The sequence below is a fragment of the Pleurodeles waltl genome, chromosome 6 (assembly GCF_031143425.1).
Source record: "Pleurodeles waltl isolate 20211129_DDA chromosome 6, aPleWal1.hap1.20221129, whole genome shotgun sequence".
Lineage (NCBI taxonomy): Eukaryota > Metazoa > Chordata > Amphibia > Caudata > Salamandridae > Pleurodeles > Pleurodeles waltl.
The window spans coordinates 669,117,451-669,144,945 of NC_090445.1; the positions used below are offsets into that span (position 1 = coordinate 669,117,451).

Consider the following 27,495-nt stretch of genomic DNA (forward strand, 5'->3'; position numbering starts at 1 on the left):
TCTGGGCTAGAAGGGCCTACCATAGGGGTGACTAACAGTGACCTGGTGCAGTGACCTGTAGTGAAAAGGGTGCATGCACCCTTTCACATAAGCTGGAATGCCAGGCCTGCAGATACACTTTGCATGGGCTCCCCATGGGTAGCATAATACATGCTGCGGCTCATGGGGGACCCTTTGCACCCCAATGACCTGGGTACCTGGCTACCATATACTAGGACCTATGTGGAGGCACCAGAATGCCAGATGTGGGATGTGGAATGTGGAATGTGGGGTGTGTATGGTCCAAGCATCCACGTTTAAAGGGAGAGAGCATAGTCACCAGGTTGCGGGTTAGAAGGATTCCAGTGAACACAGTCAAAACATACCAACAACAGGCAAAAGGTGGTGGTAACCATGCCCAAAAGAGGGTACTTTCCTACAAACACATACAGGAAAACAGCCCCTTCAGGTCACAGCATTGCACAGGTCAATGTCACTCTTCTTGCTAGAGCAATGCACCTGAGCAATACACCTCACTCATCACCGTGGCCCCCAGGTGGCATATGGAGGTCCTGGGCAGCACACCGGTTGTTTGCTTCCCTTTGTGCAACTCAGCCACTGAATGGACATCTCTTTATTTCTCCTATTTCACATTAAAGATCAATGTTTTGTTTTTAATTCTTAGCGCATGACGTTAGAGTGTGACTGGCAGGCTGAAGCCACATGAACGTCATGTCAAATGCTTCCTATATGTGAATCAATCAGGATTTATAAAGTGCAACTAATCACCCGATAGGGTATCCAGGCGCTTGCATGTCCCGGAGGCTTATTGGAACAGTCAGGTCTTGAGGACCATTCGGGATTCCGGAAGTGAAGTGATGGTCTGGAGGTATGTGGGGAGTCTGGTCCCGGTTTTTGCTCCAGCGTGAGAGAAGGAGCGTTCTCCACTTCTGCTTCTGTAGATGCAGGGAGTCTTCTTGATGGTTGGTGGAAGTTTAGGTGGTGGTTAATGTACGCGGGTCCTTGGTTGTGTAGAGCCTTGTGTGCCAGTGTGTCAGTGGCTTGAACTGGCATCTCTTCTGTACGGGGAGCAAGTGCAGTTGCCTGAGGTTGGGAGTGATGTGGGTTTGTCAATGGGATTTGCACGATTAGTGTCAAATTTTTTTACACTAATCCTGCAAAGCGCTGAACTAGCGTAAAAATTTTTGACACTAGTTCCCTGGATACGGAACACACAGGGTGGCGTTAGGGGGGTGCTAAAGGGCGCAAGGAAAGTGGCGCTGCACTGCGTGCAGTTCCACTTTCCATAAATCAGGCCCAAAGTGCTTTAGATACACCTTTGTATTTGTGCTGTGGTGAGAAGATGGGGCTGGGCTTATTGAAGCCTATGGTATGGGTAATCTCTAGTGCAGCCATACCGATGTGGTATTCCCAACCTACTCGAAGTGGAGCACCTTGCATTGTGCATAGAGCCATTAACAGGGGTATGCCTTACTACCTTCAGAGCAGGCTGGATCATTATAGGCCACCTCACTCTCCGTCACAAAAAGAGTTCTGTTCTTTCTCCATCAGTAAGAAACAATCGTTCTTTAGTGCTCCAATTGACTTGTAATGTATTTTGTTTTTTAAAGAAAATAAAATATTTCCTTTTTTTTGTTAATAAACATCGTTACCATAGTGTGCTCTGTAAATACGAAATACAAACGCATACGGATGCTGCCTTTTAGAAGGCGCCTTGGCGGGAGTGGCCGCTGAAGCATGAGGTTTCTCCAGCTGTTGTTGATCTCTTTCCTGGCAATGACGGAAGTGGAACCCCAGACAGATCTTATCCAGCCTAATGAGGCATCCGGTCAGACGTATACGCACGCACAGAAGGACATGAAGTTACACGTCCACACACATGTACATACTCCAGCAAAGACACCCTTACATTACATGCAGGGAACAAATCGGTGGTCCACCCGCTTTTTTCTGCCAAGATGTTGGGTCCTACAGTAAATATGCTGAACTCGCTCCGGTGTTATTTTCAAACACTGGCACCCAGCACGCGGTCTGATCTCGATCCGCAACAACGTGCAGGCCGGGAGGCTTTCTTATCCAACAGGGCCAGTAAAAAGGCCTAATTTAAGGGGTCTTCAGCCCTTCTTTTGTTCTAGCCTCCTGGCTGGGAGCAGGCTACAGCCTCACACATAGAGGCAGATGCAGTGGAGGGGAAACAAAGGAGGCACCTTGTTACAACAGTGTTTACACGTACTTAATAGATATGCAATCACTGTAGGAATGTCAGATTTGTTGGTCTTTCCCAGTATTTAAGCAAATGAATTATATTTACATATTGCTTACACCCGCAGCCCCCCAAGAGGTGTTCTAATAAAAATTTAAATACCACTTTTTTTATTTTATAGCACTTCTCATCCCAGTGCATGGTGTCAGAGTGCTTTACGTCACACATACACACTGCATATACAATAAATCATGTAAGTTTGTAAATCAATGTACAGGATACCTTACATAAGAGAGTGGGGGTTACAAAGGTCTAGAAGTCACATATCATCCTTCATAGCTCTCTGTCCTATATTAGGTTTACACTGCAACTGCAAACAACATAAGGTTCTCTGTGTTCAACGCAGTAACCTACTTACCTATCTATATTAAACAAAATCTGTCATCTACTTGTTGCATGATGTGCTTTGCAGGAGACTCATTGACCTGCTATGCTACTTTGAGTCCAAACTAGGGCTAGATAAAACAAGGATCTTTTCAGCAAGTGCATTAACTTCCAGAGTTATCTTACCATTATTATTCACACAGATTGACTCTGCAGCAGGTGCCTTAACCTCATGAAATATTTTACAAGTCAGGCTTTGCAACCAATTAAGCAGAACAGATTTACTGTAAATGTTCTCCTTGTTGCCAATTTCATTGCTGCAGAGTTTTCAAATAATAAATGTATAACTTGAGGGGTGTAGATTTGGGGGTGTTTGGGGCGTTACATCTCCCCTAATAAATGTATTTTCTGATAAATAGTTGTGTTCAAGTGCTTTCAGTCAGTATGGTGAGGCATCTGTCTGATTTCACCAGGGATTTTTATATACACACAAACAAAAACGCACACACACCCTCTACCTCTTTGTTACGAAAGTCTCTTAAAACGTTAAATAAATTAAAAATATTGTGTTTTTCCTTACATAGACCCCTACCAGTCTGCATTCCTCTCCCTTTCCACTGCCCCTTATTCCCCTCCTACATGCCCTGCTTGTCGCTTAACATATTTTAACATTATATGCCACCACGATTGTTGGAAAATCTGAAGCTCACACCCCTCCACAATATTACTGACCAAGCTACACCATTGTACATTGCCCTGCTTTGCAATACCTTACGTCAGTTAGGTATTACATAGGTGGTGAATGGGCGTTCCCATGCATCCACCCATTTACTTTGAAGCAAACTCACATTTACAAGGACTTGTAAACATAGGTTTGCATCAAACTGGTGGGTCTACCTGAGGCTGGTGTAACAAGAAGAAATATCTTTATTCTCATTATTTCCTCTTTGCGTGTATGCTGCATTCTGCAGCACACACACAAAGAATAAATAGTCTGTCTTGCATTACTAAGCCTCAGTTAGACACTACATGGGTGGCGCATTGGCGTTCCATAAACCCACAAACCCATGTATTTTATGTATAACTATTATACACAGTCTTCTTAACCCATTTGCTGCCAGGCCTTTTCCCTGTCAGGTGCCAAGCCTATTTTTGGCTGTTTGGGGCAGTTTGCGCTTAGGCCCTCATAAGTTTTTGTTCACATAGGCTACCCACGACAAAGTTGGGTCCTTGTTTTCCAACATCCTAGGGATCCTAGGGATTCTAGAGGTACCCAGACTTTGTGGGTTCCCCTGAAGGAGAAATGAGCCAAAATACAGCGCAAATGTAGTTTTTTATAAAAACAAATGTGAAAAAAGGGCTACAGATGAAGGCTTGTGTTTTTTTCCCTGAAAATGGCATCAACAAAGGGTTTGCAGTGCTAAAATCAGCATCTTCCCAGCTTTCAGCAACAGGCAGACTTGAATCAGAAACCCCAATTTTTCAACACAATTTTGACATTTTATTGGGACATACCCCATTTTGACTATTTTTTGTGCTTTCAGCCTCCTTCCAGTTAGGGGCAGAAATGGGTGTGAAACCAATGCTGGATCCCAGAAAGCTAAACATTTCTGAAAAGTAGACAAGATTTTGAATTTAGCAAGGGGTAATTTGTATAGATCCTACAAGAGTTTCCTACAGAAAATAGCAGCTGAAATAAAAAAATATTGAAATTGAGGTGAAAAAACAGCCATTTTTCTCCATGTTTTACTCTGTAACTCTTTCCTGCAATGTCAGATTCTTTGAAGCACTATACTGTTACATCGGCTGGACTCTTCTGGTTGCGGGAATATATAGTGCTTGAGGGAGTGACTTGTGGGGCTCTCACCAGGTTCTGTTACCCTGAATCCTTTGCAAACCTCAAAATTTGGCCCAAAAAACATTTTTTCCTCACATTTCAGTGACAGAAAGTTCTGGAATCTGAGAGGAGCCAGAATTTCCTTCCACCCAGCGTCTCCCGATAAAAATGGTACCTCACTTGTGTGGGTAGGCCTACTGCCCGTGAAAGGAAATGCCACAAAACACTATCTGGACACATCAAAATTATCAAATACAAAACTACCTTTTTTTTGCAGGGGAGCACCTGCGTTTTTAGTCTTGTTGCTCAGCAGCCATCTAGGGAAACCTACCAAACCCAGACATTTCTGAAAACTAGACACCCGAGGGAGTCTAGGGAGGTGTAATTAGCGTGGATCCCCCAATGTTTTCTTACCCAGAATCCTCAGCAAACCTCAAATTTAGCTACAAAAATCAAATTTTCCCCACATTTCTGTGTGGGATCACCACCTGGACAAATTTCCTAGCACCCAACGTTCCCCTCAGTCTCCTGGTAAAAATTATATCTCACTTATGTAGGTGGGCCAAGTGCCTGTGACAGGGAAGAGCCAAAAACATGTCGAAGGAGGAAACAAAGCGGGTCCTAAAGGGAAGTTTAGAAAAAAACATTTTTAGGCTGACAAGTGCAGCAGAATTTTTATCGGTATAGATGAGACAATGCTGGTTGGTAGGAACTTTGTGGATTCCTGCAGATTCCGGAAGGTTCCCTCACAAAAATGTGGGAAAAATGTGTGATTTCCAGCAAAGTTGGAGGTTTGCAGGGCATTGTGGGTAAAAAATGGTGCAGGGTGCATGTAAAGCACACCACCCTGGAATCACCGAGATGTTTAGTTTTCAGATGTGTCTAGGTCTTGTGGATTTTTCTATGTGGCAGTGACCCAAAGTCCAAAAAGTGTAGCCCTCACCATTCTAAGTGGGACAATTTTGAGAGTTAGCCAAGTTCTCATGGCCCAAATGTAAAACCAAAACCCAAAATAATCAAATGTCCTCTTGCTTGCCGTGGGATAGCATGTTTTTGTGTGGAGGGGTGAGCTGAAAGACTGTTACCCCCTTCAGCTGAGGTGGGGGCATACCCATACTGGTTGGTAGTCACCACCAACTATTTATTTTTTTATTCCCTGGCAACTAGTAGGCTTTCTGCCCCCCAAGGGAGTGGATTGGGGGTAATTGCCTCATCTGCCCACCGGTGGGCAGAACAACTTTGGCCCTATTTATTTGGGGTGGGGGTATGGATATACCCGCACCCTCTATTTTTTTTTTGTTGAATAAAAAAATCTTCCCTTGTCTCTGGTGGGCGTTCTGCCCCCGTTGGGGGCAGATGGGCCTTCCTAAAATAGGCCGATCTGCCCCCAGGGGGGAGCAGATATGGTCAACAGTAATGTGCCCCCATGGGGAGCAACCCTTGCCCAAGGGGCTGCCCCCAAACAAAACACACACACTCCAATCCCTGGTGCCTAAGTGGTTTCTGCCCCCCCCTCCGGGGCAGATTGGCCAAATAGAAATAGGCCGATCTGAAATGGCCTAAAATAAATTTGCGCTCCCGGGGAGTGACCCTTGCCTAAGGGGTCGCTCCCCTTGCCTGAAATTGGAGCAAAAAAAAAATCCCTGGTACCTAGTGGTTTCTGCCCCCCTTGTGGGAAGATCGGCCTAATAAAAATAGGCTGATCTGCCCCCAAGGGGGGCCGAAATGGCCTAAACTAAATTTGCCCCCCAGGGGAATGACCCTTGCCTAAAGGGTCGCTCCCCTTGTGTGAAATTGATGCAAACAAATAAAAATCCCTAGTGTCTAGTGGTTTCTGACCCCCTTGGTGGCAAATTGGCCTAACAAAAATAGGCCGATCTGCCACCAAGGGGGCCAGAAATGGCCTAAAGACAATTTGCCCCCAGGGGAGTGACCCTTGCCTACGGGGTCGCTCCTCACATGTATGAAAAAAAAAAAAAAAAAAGGTGTCTAGGGTTTTCTGCCCTACCCTGGGGTCAGATCAGCCTAATTACAATAGGCAGAAATTGTCAACATCAGGACAGTGCTCACTCTACGGGCGACGAAAATGCAAAAACCCAGCCTTCATTCAAGAGCATAATTCATGCATTGTGTTTATATGCAGTTTGTTAACCTTTTCCATTGCAGACTTTAACCTTGAAAAACACTATTAATGATGTTTGCAATAACTGTTCAATTGCAAGGTGTTGCTGCAGACTTATTGAGTGTGTTAGAGTGTGGTCCCTTTCTAGGAGCTTCTAGAAGTTTTCTCTGCAGCATGACTGGGTGTGTTCTGTGGGCTGGGCCAGACTCTATATAAGGGAGCCAGCCCAGCTCCACGTGCTCACTATTCAGAGGTCCAGAGCAGCAGCAATTTCCTGAGCTCCTGTTCCGGAGGCCTACCTTGAAGTTCCAGGTCTGCACAGCATTATCTTGGTGATTCTAGAGCAGGGTGGTAAGACGGTGGTCGGGCTGGGCCCCCGACCCCGCTGTAAAAGGACTCTTGAATTTTTGGGCCTATTCTTGAAACTTTCAGAGTACGCAAAGCATTGCTCTGATATTAATCTTGGTGTTCCGATCGGCAAAGGTTTGTGCGATCGTTTCATGGCAATTACATACTCTTGTTAGAATCGTCTGTGTGCGCGATTCATTTCCTGCATGGCAATGTTGGTGTTCGGATCGGCAAAGGTTTGCCCGATCGCTTTATGGTATTTACATACTCCTGTTGGAATCGGCTGTGTGCGCGATTCATTTCCTGCATGACAATATTGGTGTTCGGATCGGCAAAGGTTAGCACAATAGTTTCATGGCATTTGCATACTCTTGTTAGAATCAGCTGTGTGCGCGATTCATTTCCTGCATGACAAACTTGGTGTTCAGATCGGCAAAGGCGTGCGCGATCATTTCATGGCATTTACATATTCCTGTTGGAATTGACAGTGTGCACAATTCATTTCCCACATGTTAGACTTGGTGTTCAGATCGGTAACAGTGTGTGCAATCATTCATGGCCATACAAAAAACTTTGAAGTGTAATGTTATTTAATGTGCATATATTTATTTTGTGAAGATGACAAATCCTAAATGTGACGTTCTTTGTGCATATTAGGTTCCTAGTACAATTCCAATTGTTTTCCAGGGATGGTTTTCAGACAGCCTTTAGTTAAAAAGGCAGTGTTTGTTCTGAAGCAGTATTCTAGAAGGTTCTTGTATTTCTAGGCATTATGTGACATGTTATGAAAGGCTCATATGAAACATTGCGTTAACCATTCTTGATTCCTTTCCAGGTACCTAGATTTCTTGAGGCCTAGTTAAAGTCTAGTGCTAGGCCATTCATGTTCTTTCAGTCTAAGTGTTATTTCATGTTCCGTGTATCATTGAACTCTAGACTCAACAGAGTGTTATTTCATGTTCCGAGTATCACAGAACTCTAGATTCAACACAGTGTTACTTCATGTTCCGAGTATCATTGAACTCTAGACTCCACAGAATGTTATTTCATGTTCTGAGTATCATACATCTAGGACTCTAGATTCAACAGTGTGTTATTTCATGTTCCGAGTATCATTGAACTCTAGACTAAACAGAGTGTTATTTCATGTTCCGAGTATCATTGAACTCTAGACTCAACATAGTGTTATTTCATGTTCCGAGTATCATTGAACTCTAGACTCAACAGAGTGTTATTTCATGTTCCGAGTATCATTGAACCTTAGATTAAACAGGAGTTTTTATGAACCTAAATGTGATTTTATTCTGATTTTGTGTTGTTTAACCTTTTGCTTCCTACAGGTCTCCTTCCAAGCTGTTCCCTACCTAATCCCCTTTTCCCCACTTGGACTCTCTTAGACTCTGTGACATTCTAATCAGAGTATTGGAGCTGTCTTGTGGTGGACATGTTGGGAACGTGCGCAGACCCCGAGGATCTGGTGACTCTGACAGAAATGGCCTACAACGAATTTACACCCTCCAGGGGAGCGACCCTTGCCTAAGGTATTGCTCCCCTCACATGAAACTGACAAAAAAATAATCCCTGGTGTCTAGTTTTTTCTGCCCAAGGGGCCGCTCCCCTCATTCAATATTATAAAAAAGAACAAAATCCCTGGTGTCTTTTTGCCTAATAAAAATAGGCCGATCTGCTCCCAGGGGGGGGTGCAGAAATGGCCTAAAAATAGTTTTGCCCCCCCCGGGAAGCGACCCTTGCCTAAGGGGTCGCTTCCCACATATAAAAACCAAAAAAAATGTATCCCTGTTGTCTAGGGGTTTCTTCCCCTCCTGGGGGCAGAACAGCCCAGGGGGGCAGAAATGGCCTAAAAATTATTTGGCTCCCTGAGGAGAGGCCCTCACCCACGGGGCCGCTCCCCTCAAGACAATAACCTGAAGAAAAAAAAAATCCCTGGTGTCTGGTGGACATTTCTGCTGCCCGATCACATCGCGATCGGGCAGCAGAAATGCTGAGAAAGACATCAAAGGAAAGGTCTTTCCATGTGAACAGAGGAGAAATGCAAAAGCATTTCTCTTCTGATACACACTGGAAGCTCAGGGGCAGGCCTCTGATGAGGTCAACAGACACCACAGGGGGAGCAGGAAGGGGGCGGGATGGAAGGGGAAGTGATTGCCCTTCCATCCATGCAGTGGGGGTGCCGGATGCTCATGGGGGGAGTGCTAGGGTTCCATCCTTGGCCCCTCAGTGCCACAGCCAAGGACATAACTGTCACGTCCTTGGTTGCCAAGGGCTTAAAGAGGCTTTAGGACTAGCTTGCCTTGGATCAGCTCTGAGTTCCACTTGCTTGCAAAAGGATCAAGATTATTCCTTATTTATGTGAGGAGACATTCCATTTAGACCCCCCCCCCTATTGAGCTCAAGTCTTAGACGTTCCGTGATGGCTTTGAGAAAGTCAGAGTGCCTCCTTGTTGTAGTGTGTCAGTCAGAGAATGCCCAGTACTGAAGACCCAGTATTCAGACTTATCCGCTCTTGCTGCGGCCCAGCAGTGAGCAGAAGACTGGATGCTATGCTAGAGGTGGCAGGTATCCACATGCACCTCTGCCTATATGGTAAGCCTCTCTGAATCCAGCAGTAGGTCTTGGGTCCTTCTTGATTGTTGAGTAATTGAATTGTTGTTTTTCCTGCATGAGTAATGGCTTGCTTCTCCTTCATAGCTGCACAGTGCCCCAGGGTGAAAGCACTCCCACTTCACTATCGCCACCCTCCTGACATACAGGGTCTGTGACAGCTCTGTCAAAAACTGGCCTGGTGTGTGTTGGGTACCTATGCTACTTAAACCTTCTACCAGGACCAGGGTTCCCCTATCAGTAGAGTGTAGGCAGTGTCTAGAAGCCAGGCTCTCTAGAGATAGCTGTAGATGAAAAGCCAAGGCTTATTTAGGAGACATGCAAAGCTCATGCAATACAACTGTAGTCACACAGCACTTACACACATGAAAGAAAACACTCAGTGTTACCAAAATAAAGGTACTTTATTTCAGTGACACAATTACCAACCAGCACTAGATAGGCAACCCTTCAATAGGAGGTAAGTAAACACACTAAAGATGTACACTAGCAATCAGAAATAGGCATAAATAGCAATAGAAAACAGTGTAATAGCAATAGACAAAATTGACCCTAGATGGAGCCCAAACCATATACCAAAACAATGGAATGCAAATGCAGGACCCCACCCAGGTAACTGGAATCTGTAGAGGGGAGCTAGACGAACTATTAAACCCCAAAGATGAGAACCACAGTGCCCCCCAGCGACCAGGAAGAAAGGAGTAAGTTACTGGATTTTCCCCAAAACACCAAAAGGAATGAAAATAAGGATAATGCAACACCCAGACAAGACTACAAGAAACCAGCATTTGGATTCCTGAACAGGAAGACCTGAAAAAGAAGGGGACCAAGTGTGGTTGCAGGAGTTGGTCGCCAGTAGGACAAAGATGGTCAGCAATGCAGCCCTGGATTTGGTGAAGAGTTCCTGGAGGATGCAATTGATGTCCTACGTCGGGTGAAAGATTGCATTCTGTCTATGGTGTGGAAAAGCCACCATCATGCCTTGGCAGAGGCAAGAGATGCAGCAGAGGAAAAGGGCAGCTGCTAGGGACCAGCAAGGTTCAGGAGGACTCAACTCCTGGGGGCAAGTCTCAGGAGACCCTCACCAAAGCCAAGAGTCCACAGAAGCAAAGGCAACCCCCACAAGAGACTCACTGGAAGAGGACCCAAGAGTTGCAGAGGAGACCACGCAGCACAACTGAAGAAGGGTCCCACGCCGCAGGAGATGCATACAGAGCTCTGTGTGGATTGCAGGGAAGAGTGTGGATGCTGGTGCAACACGGAGCCTGAAGGTCCTTTGGAGGAGATGCCAACAAGCCTTGGTAGCTGCAAGAGACGCAGTGCGTGGAAAGGCAGGGGCTTACCTTCACCAAATTGGAAAGCTGGCATAGACCACTCCAGACCACCACCTGTGATGCAGGATCCATACAGCTCACGGTAAGGGGAGACCCATACAGCCAGTCATCATTGTAGTTGGTGCCTGCTGATGCAGGGGAGTGATTCCTTCACTCCAAGGGAGATTCCTTCTTCCTTCTCCTGCAGACTGAAGACTTGCCACCCTCAGAGGATGCACAACCGGGGAAGTGTTGCAGAAGCTGGAAGGAGCCGTGAAAACAAACGCTGCAAGCAGAGTCTTCATCGTGAATGCAGATTGTTGGTTTCTGGAGAGTACAGTTGCAGTTCCGGAGGCTAGAAGTCAGGTAGAGATTACAGAAGAGGCCTGCTGGAATCTTGCAAGCTGAATCTGAGGACCCACCCAATAGGGAGACCCTAACTCACCCTGGAAGGGTGATTGGCCTCCCAGCCAGGTGACCACCTACCAGGAGGAGGCTCTGATGTCACCTGCCTGACCTGGCCACTCAGATGCTCGCAGAGGCCTCTACCCACCTTGGATTCAAGATGGCAGAATCAAGAACCCTCCAGAATAGCTCTGGGCACCACCCCTGTGGTGATGATGGACAGGGGAGTGGTCACCCCCCTTTTTATTGTCCAGTTTAGTGCCAGAGCAGGGACTGGAGGTCCCTGAGCTGGTGCAGACTGGTACATGCAAGGAGGGAACCAAATGTGCCTTTCCAAGCATACCAGTGGCTTGGGAAGGCTACACCTTCCCAGCAATATAACACCTATTTCCAAAGGGAGAGGGTTTTCCCCCCCTCCCAAAGGAAATCCTTTGTTCTGCCTTCCTGGGTTTGAGCTGTTCAAGCAGCAGGAGGGCAGAAACCCATCTGAGGGGTGGCAGCAGCTACCGATGCCCAGGAAAACACCAGTAAGCTGGTAAGAGCAATGCTGGGGGTCTTCTAAGGAGACCCCAGAGTGCATGGAATCATAATTCCAATATTGGCAACAGTATTGGGGTATGATTCCGACATGTTTGATACCAAACATGCCTACATTCAGATTTACCATTATGTAGCTGAACATATGTAATGACCTATGTCCAGTACACCCCTAAAAAATGGCGTCCCGCACTCACGAAGTCCATGAAAATGGAGCTGGAGTTTGTGGGGGGCACCTCTACTCATGCAGGGGTGCCCTCAAGGGTACCTGCAGCCTGCCCTCTGGGATAGGTGGGCCTACCATAGGGGTGACTAACAGTGACTTGGTGCAGTGACCTGTAGTGAAAATGGTGCATGCACCCATACACATAGGCTGCAATGGCATGCCTGCAGACACACTTTGCATGGGCTCCCCATGGGTGGCATAATACATGCTGCGGCCCATGGGGGACCCCTTGCACCCCAATGCCCTGGATACCTGGGTACCATATACTAGGGACTTATAAGGGGGCACCAGTATGCCAGATTTGGGGTGGCTATGGTCCAAGCAACAAAGTTTAAAGGGAGAGAGCATAGTCACTGGGGTCCTGGATAGAAGGATCCCAGTAAACACAGACAAATCATACTAACAGGCAAATGGTGGGGGTAACCATGCCAGAAAGAGGGTACTTTTCCTACAACGTTAGAGAAGGAGTGTTCTCCAGTTCTGCTTCTGTAGATGCGGGGAGTCTTCACGATGGTTGGTAGAAGTTTGGATGTTGGTTAATGTATGCGGGCCTTGGTTGTGTAGAGTCTTGTGTGCCAGTGGGTCAGCAGATATAATTGGCATCTCTTCTGTAAGGGGAGCCAGTGGAGTTGCCTGAGGTTTGTTGTGATGTGGGTTTGTCTGGGAAGGTCAAGGATGAGTCTGGCTGCGACGTTCTGTATGGGTGGAAGTCTCTGCAGGAGGTGTACGGTGATTCCTACTTAGAGGGAGTTGCCATAGTCCATTCGGCTGGTGAGGAGGGCCTGTGTCTCTCATGTGCTGAGGTAGCCACTTGAAGATCTTACGTAGCATGTGCAAAGTGAGGAAGGAGGCGGAGGAGATGGTGTTGATCTATTCCTTGTGACCTTGTTGTCAATGATTAGTCCGAGGCTTCTGGCGTGGTCGGAGGGAGTGGGTTTGGGTCCTAGGTTTGATGGCCACTGTAGGAAGTTGGCTCTGTATATACTATCTCAAAGTAAGAGATGGTGTGCACAGAGTCAAAGGGTTCCCCTTAGAGGTAAGATTGTGGCAAAATTAGATAATTCTAATGCTCTATTTTGTGGTAGTGTGGTCGAGCAGTAGGCTTATCAGAGGGTAGTGTTAAGCATTTGTTGTGCACACACAGGCAATAAACGAGGAACACACACTCAAAGACTTAACTTCAGGCCAATAGTTTTTATATAGAAAATATATTTTCTTAATTGATTTTTAGAACCACAAGTTCAAGATATGAAGTAAATTCATAAAATGCAAGGTACTCCACAAAGGTAAGTTAGGAACTTTGAACTAGAGCAGTCACATATACAGTTTTAGTTAAAATGGCAATAAGCTATTTTAAAAGTGGACCCGGTGGGGTCCATACCTGGGGGAGGTATCTAATGGTTAGTTTGCCAGGTAAGTAAGGCACTTAGAAGTTCAAGTTCCTTGGCATAGGCAGTCCACCATTGGGGGTTCAAGGCAACCCCAAAGTTACCGCACCAGCAACACAGGGCCGGTCAGGTACAGAGGTCAAAGGAGGGCCCAAAGCACATAGGCGCCTATGAAGAACAGGGGTGCTCCGGTTCCAGTCTGCCAACAGGTAAGTACCTGTGTCTTCAGAGGCCAGACCAGGGGGGGTTTTCTAGAGCACTGGGGGGGACACAAGTAGGCACACAAAATACACCCTCAGCGGCACAAGGGCAGCCGGGTGCAGTGTGCAAAGCAAGTGTCGGGTTTGTATTAGAAATCAATGGAGGGAACCGGGGGTCACTCTAGCGGTGCAGGCAGGGCACAGGGGGGGTTCTCGGGCCAGCCACCGACTGGGCTAGGCAGAGGGTTGCCTGGTGGTCACTCCTGCACTGAAGTTTGGTTCCTTCTGGTCCTGGGGGCTGTGGGTGCAGTGCTTGGTCCAGGTGTCGGGTTCCTTGTTACAGGGAGTCGTGGTCAGGGGGAGCCTCTGGATTCTCTCTGCATGCGCCACTGTGGGATACCGGGGGGGTCGTCTCAGGTTACTCACAAGGTCGCAGTTGCCTGGGAGTCCTCCCTGTAGTGTTGGTTCTCTGGAGCTCGAGCCAGGGGTGTTGGGTGCAGAGGGTGAAGTCTCACGCTTCCGGCAGGAAGAGTGAGTTCTTTAAAAGATTCTTCTTTGTTGCAAAGAAGTTGCTGTGGGTGTACAGTGCCGCTGTTCTCAGGAGTTTCTTTGTCCTTTGGATTTCAGGGCAGTCCTCTGAGGCTTCAGAGGTCGCTGGTCCCTGTCAGGTGCGTTTCTGTGCAGTTTTCTTTGAGTCAGGAGACAGGCCAATAAAGATGGGGCCAAAGCAGTTGTCGTCTCTGTCGTTTCTGCAGGGCTTTCAGGTCAGTAGTCCTTCTTCCTGTTTCAGGTTGCAGGAATCTGATTTCCTGGGTCCTGGGGTGCCCCTAAGTACTAGATTTAGGGGTGTATTTAGGTCAGGAGGGCAGTAGCCAATGGCTACTGTCCTGGAGGGTGGCTACACTCTCTTTGTGCCTCCTCCATGAGGGGAGGGGGGCACATCCCTAATACTAAGATGGAGGATTTCTAAAGGCAGGGGTCACCTCAGCTCAGGACACCTTAGGGGCTGTCCTGACTGGTGGGTGACTCCTCCTTTTTTTTCTCATAATCTCCTCCAGCCTTGCTGCCGAAAGTGGGGCAGTGGCCGGAGGAACGGGCATCTCCACTAGCTGGGATGCCCTGGGGTGCAGTAACAAAATGCATGAGCCTTTGAGGCTCACCGCCAGATGTTACAGTTCCTGCAGGTGGAGGTGAGACACACCTCCACCCAGTACAGGCTTTGTTCCTGGCCACATAGTGACAAAGGCACTCTCCCCATGTGGCCAGCAACTGGTCTGGTTATGGCAGGCTGGCAGAAACTGGTCAGCCTAGCACTAGGAGTCAGACTGGTATTCAGGGGGCATCTCTAAGGTGCCCTCTGGGTGCATATTACAATAAATTCCACACTGGAATCAGTGTGCATTTATTGTGCTGAGACGTTTGATACCAAACTTCCCAGATTTCAGTGTAGCCATTATGGAACTGTGGAGTTCATGTTTGACAAGCTCCCAGACCATATACTCTGTATGGCTACTCTGCACTTAAAATGTCTAAATGTTTGCTTAGACACTGTAGGGGCATAGTGCTCATGCACATATGCCCTCACCTGTGGTATAGTGCACCCTGCTTTAGGGCTGTGGGACATGCTAGAGGGGTGACTTACCTATGCCACAGGCAGGGTGAGGTGGGCATGGCGCTCTGAGGGGAGTGCCATGGGAACTTAGTCATTTTCTCCCCACCAGCACACACAAGCTGTGAGGCAGTGTGCATGTGCTGAGTGAGGGGTCCCCAAGGTGGCATGAGACATGCTGCAGCCCTTAGAGACCTTCCCTGCCATCAGGGCCCTTGGTACCAGGGGTACCATTTACAAGGGACTTATCTGGGTGCCAGGGCTGTGCCAATTGTGGGAACAAAGGTACAGTTTAGGGAAAGAACACTGGTGCTGGGGCCTGGTTAGCAGGGTCCCAGCACACTTTCAATCATAACTGTCATCAACAAAAGGCAAAAAGTCAGGGGGTAACCATGCCAAGGAGACATTTCCTTACAGCCACCAAGAGTCTTTCCATGTGTTGCTTCTGTTGCCAACGATCAGTACTTCCGTCTTGTCTTTGTTCAGCTGCAGGCAGTAGTTCTTTATCCAATCAGCAACGCTTGTCATGCATCTGTGGAAGATTATTCTGGTGGTAGAGGTGGTGAGAAGCTGAGTTGGGTGTCATCTGCGTAGGAAACTATGTTGAGATTGTGGGATCTGACGATGTTGGTCAGCCGATCATATATGTTTGCTTTGAAGAGCGTGGGACTGCTGCATAAGCCCTGGGGGACACCGCAGGTGATCTCCTTGGGTTTGGAGATGACAGGTGGGAGGTAGATCTTCTGAGTTCTTCCTTAGAGGAAGTAGATGATTTATTTAAGCACCTCCCCTTGGATTCCGATGTGGTGGAGTCTTTTGATCAGCATGTGTTGTGATACAGTGTTGAAGTCTGCCGAGGGGTCGAAGAGGATCAAAGCTGCTGTTTGTCCTCGGCCCAGGAGGGTTCGGATGTCATTGGTGGCTGCGATATGGCCAGTTTTGGTGCTGTGATTGCTGCGGAAGCCGGATTGGGAGGCATCAAGATGTTGGTTCTGCTCCAGGTATGTCATGAGTTGCTTGTTGATGATCTTTTCCAGTACCTTCGCTGGGAATGGGAGAAGGGAGTTTGGCCGGTAGTTTTTTTGGGTTTGCTGCAGTCGGTGAATGGTTTTTTAAGTAATGGTCTGACTTTGGCATTTTTCCAGGCATCGGGAAATGTTGTGGTGTTGATAGAGGTGTTGAACAGGGTGGTGAGCTCCTGGCCGATCCTTTGGTTTCCCGATCCTTTGGTTTCCAAGGGTACATCTCCCACTTGGGTAGTTTTTCTATGCAAACTAGTAATATTTCTTTCCAATATTTTCTACAAAGTGCTAGTTGGGACTGGAATTGCATGTGCCTTTTTCTTATGAGTTGCCTTTGTCACCATATACTGGATGCTGGTTACACCAGATATTGGATACTGTGCAGCTTGCACTTATTTTGATATGCTATTGCTGAATGCCAAGGTTGCCATCACCTTTGTCTTTCACTTTCCTACAATTGCTTATTTCTTGCCGCTTCCTTTTTTTGCCTTCATCATTGTTTTCTTATCTCTCTTTCTCCTTTCTTCCCGCTTTCTCTTTCTATCTTGTTTTAATCTGGTTCTTGTTATTTTGTAAACATGATAATATAGTCACAGATGCAGTATGCAAATCATGCCTCAATAATCTACAATTGATAAGAAAACAGGAGCACTGCATAGAAACTGCAGGACATTAAACAACAACTTGAGACATGGGCAGTGTTAGCCATATTGACCCTCCCTTGGACACACGCTCTAAGTAGTCGATTGCACTGCACGGCGTTCGCCGGCTTTCTCTATCTATCTTGTTTTGGGTCATGGTCGGTGTAGTGTTTTGCATGATTTAGAATGGAGCTTTTCTGGCTCCCCGAAGACTCCATATCAGTGTGACAAAATTTCTAGAATAGAATGTATGAAAGCTTGGTGTACAATGTTGAAGTTTACAGGTACACACAAAGGAATAAAGACGTGTGATTAACAGCTCTGTGCGTGGTCTTGTAATTCAAGGGATACCAGGCTGGGCGGGAAGCTACAACTGGCGATGAGATAGATGATAAGTAACCCGAAGACAAAAGTGCTTTCCTGGAGAGTTTGACTTGGTCCAAACAAACTGCTTGTGCATGACACTTGTGCTTCCATGGAAGTGCTGAGTCGACGGTTGGCATATGTGGAGTCACAGCGCAACCCCAGCAGGTGTGAAGCATGTGAATGGAAAGGGGGCTTCACGGAATAGTCTACGCATCGTTGGTCAAGAAACTACGACCAAGATCCTACAAGAAGGTACTGCACTGCCACGTAAAATAAACTTATACATTGTATGGAGTGTTATTGCTGAAGGTGAATTCAAGCAGGTTTACAGAGTGCAGTTAAAGACAGTTATCAGATACCAAATACCTCTGAAGGCGGATCAACCAGGTGTTAGATAATACAAACTGAAGTATAAACAGAATAAAGTAAATAATGTATCATGCCAGATAGACAGAATCATCATACCCTAAATGAAGGTGGCCCCAAGAGAAGTGCCCGGGCGGTGCTAACAGAGCGGCCCATATCTCCAGCAGACAGAAACTTAGCAGAAGACAGTTCTGCCAACGGATCCCATCAAGGACAACCCAGAGGCTGGCCCATCACAGGGCCAGGACTGGGGCATGAATGGAACTGATTCTGATTTCCAGGCAGAGATGGCCAGGTAAAGCACTACTCTCAAAGTCAGTAAGTTCCACACTAGTTTAAAATGCTGCCGCCTTCCTCAAACCACTATCACCATTCGACATTGCCAAAAAGCTAAATATTGGTGATAGATGGACTGCATGAATTCAGACATTTGAAGATTTCATAGATGCACTTGAAGAGACTGTTGACTGGAAGATTATCAAGTATCTACATTTTTTTGCTGATGACAGTGTGGATGAAGTCATAAAGAAAATGTCAGGAACTGAAAAAGTCACATACCGTCAGATTAAGAATGCGTTGAATCTCAAGTTTAATCCAGTACTGAAAGTCAATTATGAACAATATGTTTTCAGTCAAGAACATCAGAGAGTTGGTAAAACAATAGATGAATTCATTGAAAGACTCAACACACTCATCAAACACTATAAGTTCAATTAATTTAATGATGAGGAAGCCATGAGGCTTAGAGTGATCAATGACTGCTTGTCCAATTCATTCAGACAATGAATGCTGAGAGAAACTCCTAGTCTGGAGCAAGTGTTGATGACTACCAGATCTGAGGAACATGCTGAGCGACAGGCTGTTGACATGGAGGACGGAGGTGCCCAGAGCGAGTCAGTCATGAGTGTGAAAAGTAATTTGAAAAAAAAGACTGAAGGACACAAAGTGATGTCTAAATACAAAAAGAAGTTGTGCTTCAGGTGTGGATTTTACTTTTTACATGAAGTTTCCTGCCATTGGTCAGATATGCAAAGGCTGTGGCAAAGAGAACAATTTTTTGACAATGTGCAGAGCAAAGGAAGAAGTAAGTGCATCACAGCTCAGAGACAAAATGGCCACCAGAACGTTCCAAAAGCATAATTCAATGCACATCTACAAGCCAAGTGGTAACATCAGTTGAGGCAAATGGATACTAAACAAAGTTGATCGTCATCTAAATCATCGTCAAACAGTTCTTCAGCCTCAATAATAAGTGAAAGTGAAGAAAGTGATTGTGCCATGTCAATGCTTACCTCAAACAAGCATTTGCAATACAATCAGTCTCGCATTTGCTCCAGTTAGAGCTATTGATGTTGTAAGTTCCTAACTGGACTTTCTTTGCACATAAATTGAAAATAAAAAGTAAAACTGATGACATAAGCGAGCCGATTCAAAGTGCCATGGTCACCATGAGTATGAGTGCGAAAGAGAGACACAAAAGAAAAAAAGAATTTGCTCACAGTCAAACATTTTGGTAGTCGTGCAATTATCCATGTAACATGGCCGTGTCTGAAAGGCAATAACAAAACCTCTCCAAGGAGGGACAAACGGAAAGCATTTATTAGTGATAACAAAGGATTTTGAAAGGCAAGCCCACAAACGAGTGAAAGTGATGGGTGTGAGGTGGGCTTCGTTAAAAGACCACAATATTTACAACAGGGCAAAGCATATGCGCGCTCGACCTAAAAACGAGCACTAGTCGGTCTGGTTGCCTGTGAAGAGGAAAGTCTAAGAAGAGTCGAAATGTCGATGTAATGAAATCATACAAACACTGTCCAAAGATTACATTGTGAAAATAAATGAATGTTCAATGACTTTCGTTATAGTGATGCTTTGATAAATATAATACCTGAAGAAAAGTACAATGGACTGTCTCCATAACAGTTGCTTAAGCCGTCAAAGACAAAAGTGTACACTTGGACTACATCAACTCCAATGAAAAGTAAAGGTTTGTTTTCAGTGACAGAGAAACATAAGAAAACAAAGGTACAAGCACTGATCTATGTGCCTCAAGGTACAGCGCAAGTGCCTGCTTACTCAGTTTCAACACAGGTGCTGACACAGGACTGATTTCAGTGAATTATAACATGAATGCTCATCACAAAAAAAGTAAATTCCCTTCATTGTTTCATGGTTTAGGAAAATTTATCATTGTGAAAGTAAGACTGCATATTAATGAGGATGTCTGTACTCTTGCTCAGAGACAAAGATGAGTTGCATTTCATTTCGCCAGCGTCCCACCCACCAAGGCAGGACGCAACCATCTCATATGTATCCTTCTCAACACCCGCTCCGTCCACAAACATGCGGTAGAACTATGGAATCTACTTGACTCAGCTTCCCCAGACGTCGCCTTCCTGACCGAGACCTGGATGAACCCCTCCTCAGTGCCTGACATCGCCATTGCCATCTCGGACGGCTACAAGATCACCCGCAGGGACTGCTCCAACCAATCAGGAGGAGGAATCGCTATCGCCCACAAGAACACCCTCAGGATCACAACCAGCATCGAAGACACCCTCAGCACCGCCGAACACTTGCACTTCCAGATCCACACTGACACAAACACCACCCTCCGAGGGACCCTTGTCTACAGGTCCTCCGGCCCCTGACAGCAGTTCAGCGCCTCTATCACCGACGTCATGAGTACACACACTCTTGCATCCACCTACTACATACTCCTTTGGGACTTAAACTTCCACCTCGAGAACACCAACGACTACAACACCACCACCCTGCTCAACAACTTCTCCAACCTGGGCCTCAAGCAGCTTGTCAACACACCCTCCCACTCCGCAGGACACACACTCGACCCTATTTTCTCCGCCAGCAAACACATCTCCTTTAGCCACACCACTGAACTCCAATGTACAGATCACCGCTGCATCCACTTCTCCTTCGAGAAACCCAGAACACACCATCACCTGCAACAGATTCCACACCGCAGATGCAACAAGGTCACCAAAGAGAAACTAATCACTAACCTCTACCGGAACCCACCGATCGACACCACTGACACTGACACAGCTGCCCGCAACTTCAGGCAATGGATCGACACCTGTACCAGCATTCTCGCCCGATCAAAAATCCCTCCAACAGACACAGCGTCAGAAAGGCCTTCTGGTTCACCGCCCACCTCCAAGAATCTAAGCAGACTTGCCAAAGACTCGAAAAGACGTGATGCCATAATCAAACACTGGACAACCACACAGCCTTCAAAAATGCCATCTGCAGACACCACCAACTCATCCAAACAGCCAAGTGAACCGCCTTCAAAGAACTCATCAACAACAACACACACAGCCACAAGGAGCTCTTCAACATCGTCAAGGAACTCTCCAACCCCAGCTCCAACGGCATCCCGCCATCACAAGACCTCTGTGACTCCCTAGCCTCCTACTTCCACCGCAAGATGGCAGACATCCACGACAGCTTGAGCACTCAGGCCCCCCCGGCAACCAACAACACCACAGTCACAGTAAAACAGTCACCCACGCCCTAGTCAGCAGTCAACTGGACTTCGGCAACAAGCTCTATGCAGGAACCACAGCCAAACTACAAAAGAAAATGCAACGCATCCAAAACGCCTCCGCCCAACTCATACCTGACGTCCCACGCTGCAACCACATCTCAGCCCATCTCAGAGAACTACAATGGCTACCAGTATCGAAGAGGATCACCTTCAAACTATTCACCCACACACACAAAGCCCTCCACAACACAGGTCCAGCCCATCTTAACGACAGACTCACCTTCCACACCCCCGTCCGCCAGCTCGGCTCCGCCCGCCTCGTCCTCGCCTCCGTGCCCCGTATTCACCTCTCCACCACAGGAGGAAGATCCTTCTCTTACCTCGCCGCCAAGACCTGGAACTCCCTACCGCTCCAACTATGCCAGACCCACGACCTCCTGGCCTTCAGAAAACGCCTCAAGACATGGCTCTTTGACCATTAACTCCCCTCCCCCCCACCAGCGCCTTGAGACCCTAACGGGTGAGTAGCGCGCTTTATAAATTGTTTGTTTGTTTGTTTGGTTTGAGACTCACCACCGACCAGCCTCCTGCTCTCCTGGACCCCCATCAATGACAATGACACCATCGAAATCATGAATACCATCCACTCCGGCTCACCATCCGACCCCTGCCCTCACCACATCCTCAACAAAGCAAGCTCCGTCATCGCACCCCAACCCAGGAAGATCATCAACAGCTCCTTTGAGTCCGCCACCTTCCCGGAGAGCTGGAAACACGCTGAGATTAATGCCCTCTCAAGAAACCCAAAGGATCTCAAGAACTTCCGGCATATCTCTCTGCTCCTCTTCCCGGCAAAAGTCATTGAAAAGGCTGTCAACAGACAACTGACCCGCTTCCTGGAGGAGAACAGCACTCTGGACCCTTCACAATCCGGAATCCGCAGCAACCACAGCACCGAAACTGCCCTCATCGGCTCCACCGACGACATCAGAACAATAATTAGCCAATAATGGCTAAACCGCGGCCTTCATCCTCCTGGACCTCTCAGCCGTGTTTGACACTGTCTGCCACCACACCCTATGCACACGCCCCAGCAATGCAGGAATCCGCGACAGGGCCCTGGACTGGATCACCTCCTTTCTCACCGGCAGAACGCAGAGAGTCTGCCTCCCTCCATTTTGCTCTGAAGCCCACCAAAATCATCTGTGGCGTACCCCAGGGTTCATCCCTCCACCCGACCCTCTTCAACATCTACAAGGCTCCGCTCGCTAACATCGCCCGATCTCACAACCTCAACATCATCTCATAAGCCGACGACACCCAGCTGATCCTCTCCCTCACCAAGGACTCTGCCAAGACCAACCTCCACGAAGGAATGACGGCCATCGCCGAATGGATGAAGAACAGCTGCCTCAAACTCAATTCCGACAAGACTGAGGTCCTCATCTTCGGCTCCACCCCCTCCGCATGGGATGACTCCTGGTGGCCTGCCACACTCTGATCCACTCCGACTCCCACTGACCACACACACAACCTAGTATTCATCCTGGACTCCTCACTATCCATAACCCAGCAAGTCAACACCATCTCCTACTCCTGCTTGAACACACTCTACATGCTCAAAAAGATCTCCAAATGGATCCCCACGGAAACCAGAAGAAAAGTCACCCAAGCCCTCATAAGCAGCAAACTGTCTATGCAGGAACCACGGCCAAACTCCAGAAAAGGCTGCAATGTGTCCAGAAGACCTCTGCACACCTCATCCTGGATAACCCCCGCCACTGCCACGTCACAGGCCACTTAAGAGACCTGCACTGTCTCCCTGTCAACAAGCGAATCACCTTTAAACTCCTCACCCACACTCACAAGGCACTGCACAACACCGGACTAGAATACCTCAACAGACGGCTCTCTTTCTACACTCCCGACCCGACATCTCCACTCCACCGACCTCACCCTTGCAACCGTCCCATGCACCCGCAGAACTACAGCCGGCAGCAGATCATTCTCGTACCTCGCCGCCAAGACGTGGAACACTCTTCCCACCAACCTGGGTCAGACCAAGGACCTCCTTACCTTCAGGAGACTTCTCAAGACTTTGCTGTTCGAGAAATAGCAGCATCCCTCTCTCTCCCCACTCACCACCTTGAGACCCTCACGGGTGAGTAGTGAGCTTTACAAATTCCTGATTGGATTGATTGGATTTACAAGAAGCTGTTGAAAAAGAAACTGAATCATTTATTAAGCATGAAATTATTTAATGTCCTACTGGTCCAATGCCATGGGTTTTCGCATAGTAGTAGTGCCTAAAAAGGACCATGAAAGAGCTGTTCACATATGCATTGACATGCACCAGGTGAACAAAACGATTGAACAAGAACGACATCCAGAACCGCTCATTGCTGACATGATCATGCAATTGAATGGTGACGAAATCTTCTCTTGACTTGATCTGAATAAAGATTATCATCAATTACATCTAGAAGAATGCTGCAGATATATTACAACCTTTGCTACACATGTTGGTTTATTTAGATACAAGAGATTTAGGGCCTGATTTAGATTTCAGCAGACGGGTTACGGGTGACGGGTATATCCTATCCGCCGAAATAATACAGCTGGGATGTCCATAACCATTGCGACAGAGTAACCCGTCCGGCGTCATCTAAATCAGAACCTTAGTTTTGGTATCTCATCAGCTGCAGAACGTTTCCAAGACGTCATGTGAGGCATTATGCAACCTGTTGTGAATGCATTTAACTGTAGCAATGACATACTGGTTTTTGGATCTACACAGAAGGAGCACGGTAGAGCCCTCACACAAGTAGGCCAAATTCTCAGTGTTGCAGTTTTGACATTAAAAGTAGACAAGTGTGAGTTCAATAAGACAAAATTTAAATTATTTGGCTATATCTTTTCGGAACATAAAGCATCACCTTATGGCCACAGGCTAATGGACTTGTTGAGAGTTTTATCACTTCGCTACAGAAAGCAGTGCAGCATTCAACTGCTGAGAAGCTCAGTCTAAAGACAGTACGGAACTCTACAAGCTTATCATTCAACACCCCACTTGACCACAGGTGAAAATCCTGTGGCTATGATATTTTGCTGATTGTGAAATCGTGAATGCCATTTCACAGAATATGTCTGAAAGGCAAATTCATATTTTTCAAGATCCAGGATGCAATTACTTTAGGGTCACTGAAAATGTTGCTGCTTGAACGCAATCATGTGTGTTCCTTTAGAACTCTCTTTATAACTAGGGCCACTGGAATAATGTGATTCTGTAGCATTGTACATACAGTATAATTATGGATCTGCCACATAATTTATCATTTGCTGCATAGCTCGCAGATTTTAATAAAATAAATTGTTTGTATCTCAAACAGGTCTGAGGTTAATAAAAGCATGGTGACGTGTCACAAGGCTATAGAAAGCCTTCCCAAAAGTTGACTGGTCATCTTTAAATTGCTAATTGCTGTATTTGGGTTTTAAACTGGTACTAATAAGGTGAAAGCATTGACCTGTCCCAAAACAATAAAATGATGAAGTAATGCTTTCAGAAAATGTGCCGCATTACGCTGCGGAATTTGCATTTTTTCCCCACATAATTTAGTCAACCCTGCTATGTACTTTGATCCTCCCCTTCCGTTTAATTCAAGTGGCCCTGTTTATAAGCTATCGTTTGAAACAACGTATTTGGAAAAATGTTTTAGAATCTGAACAATTTGACCACACTGTTTTAGCATTTCTCTGCCCAGCCCCCTGGATTTCAATAGGTATTCAGCTTTACTCACTTGCTCAGTAACATTGTCATTGCTAACTCCTTTAATATTTGTGTGGGGTTGCCAAAGATAAGCACTCGCACTCAGAAAATTGTGCCAGCACCACTATGTCTGAGGCATTCGATGGAGCAGAAGAATCCATGTAAGTTTATTAAGATTTGAATCTGTGATATGCAAGATGCACACAGTCCTGTACAGAAGGTACATAGGTACATTCACGTTGCTACTAAGCAGCAGGAATGTAGTAACAATTTGCATGTATAAGAAAAGAAGCAATCAGGTGAGTGTGTTTGCGTTCACATATTTAAATACACACACATATATACCTATACATGTCTACATATATATTTTTTCACATAAAAACAAAGTTACAACTTAGTTATAATTATGGGATATTACATTACAACAACGCATATAAACTACACAACTTTCATTGAAACTTGGTTTATACAAATAGTCTGTGGTCCATAATCCTACCTCTCATTTCATTTCTTAGTGAGTGTGAGAACCCCCATTTTATAATTATTGATTGTGGAGGCAATGGATATTAGTCTATTCACTGGTGTACGAATTGAAATGCAGATGAAAGCTACTTTGAGTTCTCTTGTGAGTTTATTTACTCACACTCATTTTGAATATTGTAATATTTGCCAAGGGATAAAATGGAAGTACTCAATAGAAAATGCAGGAATGTGTGAAAAACATACAGTCATACCTACAAAATCGTGTCTGCCTTCCTAAGAGATCACACCATGCCTTCCATATATCACCTCAACATTATGTTTTCCAAACCTTACCTTTACAATGCAGATTGTGTACTTTTTACCAAAACTGGCAATAACATCTTTGTTAATAACATCCTCCAACTCTATTAAATCATATTTAAATCCAAATACACACTTATAAGTAAAGACCATTTTAAGAGGCAACCTAACAGGACCATAAGTAAATATGAATATAAATGGTTATTTAAAAAAATATTTTTAAGGTATTGCAGTACTCTCTAGAGACTAATGTGAACATAGTGAGGCACTCTGTAATTTTTCTACAACACATTTATACATTTCCAAACTTTATGGACTACATAGCACAATAATAGTGTCCTCAGTACACGTACAAGCCTCAACTTTTTTCACAAGACATTTGTAAGGTGTCTTGCAAAACAAGTACTGTGTAAAAGAACATTGCTGCTATCAGGTTTTGAAAAAGTACACATTAGCTAATTAGATAATCCTGTGTCTTCGCTATGTACCAAGGTTGTACCACAGTACTACCATGACCACAGCACAAAAAATCTTATAACTTAAAATTGACTTACTGTACTTTCTTGCACTAAACCACAGAATCATCTACTCTCCCGCTATGTAAAACTGCCAAATTTCAGAAAAATCCAGCTGACGGGACATAAGAAATCTAAAAAAAAATGCTGTTTTGGAGCCCACCCTTTTTCTTTGCACCCCCTTCATGAAATGCCTTAAAACCTCATGGACTATGACAATTAAATGGGGGCATCAGGTCTGCAAAGTTTTGCTGACATTTGTAAAAGGGTGTAAAGTAATTATAGGATACAAATAACCAAATCCCTATTTCTGGACACTCTAACTATAACTACAGAGTGGCTACTGCCACTCTGTGAGATATATATATAGCACGGAGATAGATTCTGTAGCGCAGATCACGCTTTTTGTGGTGTGGTAAATCCGTTCAGTAGTTTCGGAGTAATTTAAGGCCAAAAAATATAGATATATAGAGATGCAGATCCTCCGCGGATACGGACTTGGAATTTGTGAATTCAGGGGAAAAGCAAGTCCCTGATTGGCTGGTCTCAACCTGACAGAAAGGTTGCTGCCACCATTTTGTTTGCAAAACATCAGGAACACCTTGATATCTTGATATGGCATTGATTCTTCAAACTCTATATGAGCACCGGAGACAATGCCAAGCAATGCATCTGTTCCTTCTACAGGATGCTACCTAATACAGAGCAAAATCACCAGTGGCACTTTTTGATGCATTTCTGTTTGACTGGCTTCACTCGCTGTTATATTTTGAGCCCCAAGTCTCACAAACTCCTCTTGTGACCTCTGTTCAGTGTGATTTTCACACAGGGCTCATGTTGCTTTTTCCCAGTGGTACCTCATGGCCTTCTGCAAACCCTTGTTTCCCTCCCAGAACCCTTTACACCATTGAACACCATTGAACCTCCTTTATTGTTGCTTTCCCTGGTAACATGCCTGCATGAGTATCATATGTTACCTAATTATTAGCTCCATCCGCCTTTACCTGTTGCATATAAGCACTAGGCAAATTTTTCCATGTGCCTTGGTTATTGGCGCCAACTGACATGACCTATTGACTCTTGGTTCCAGCAGTTGGTAAATTGATTTCTAACCATCATTTCCACCTGCATCTGCAAAGGGTCACATCTGTTATGTTAACATGTATTTTCTCCCAGGTTTCCAGCTTTTCCATGTGAGCCAAGTGCCCTTCTGGAACAATCTTCCTATCAGGTATACAAACCCCATCTAAACCCAGAGTTAGCGCTTGGCCTTGTTCCAGTCCTGTGCAAGCACCTTCCGTGCCCTCCCCTTCTGAGTCGCTAGGAACCTC

At 45.9% G+C, this 27,495-nt stretch overlaps 1 long non-coding RNA gene across 2 annotated transcripts in view; it reads left to right on the forward strand.

Annotated features, from left to right (window-relative positions):
* The window catches only part of LOC138300134 (uncharacterized), a 350,814-nt gene that overhangs the window by 314,235 nt on the left and 9,084 nt on the right, over positions 1–27,495 (forward strand). The gene's annotated exons all lie outside the window — the stretch shown is intronic.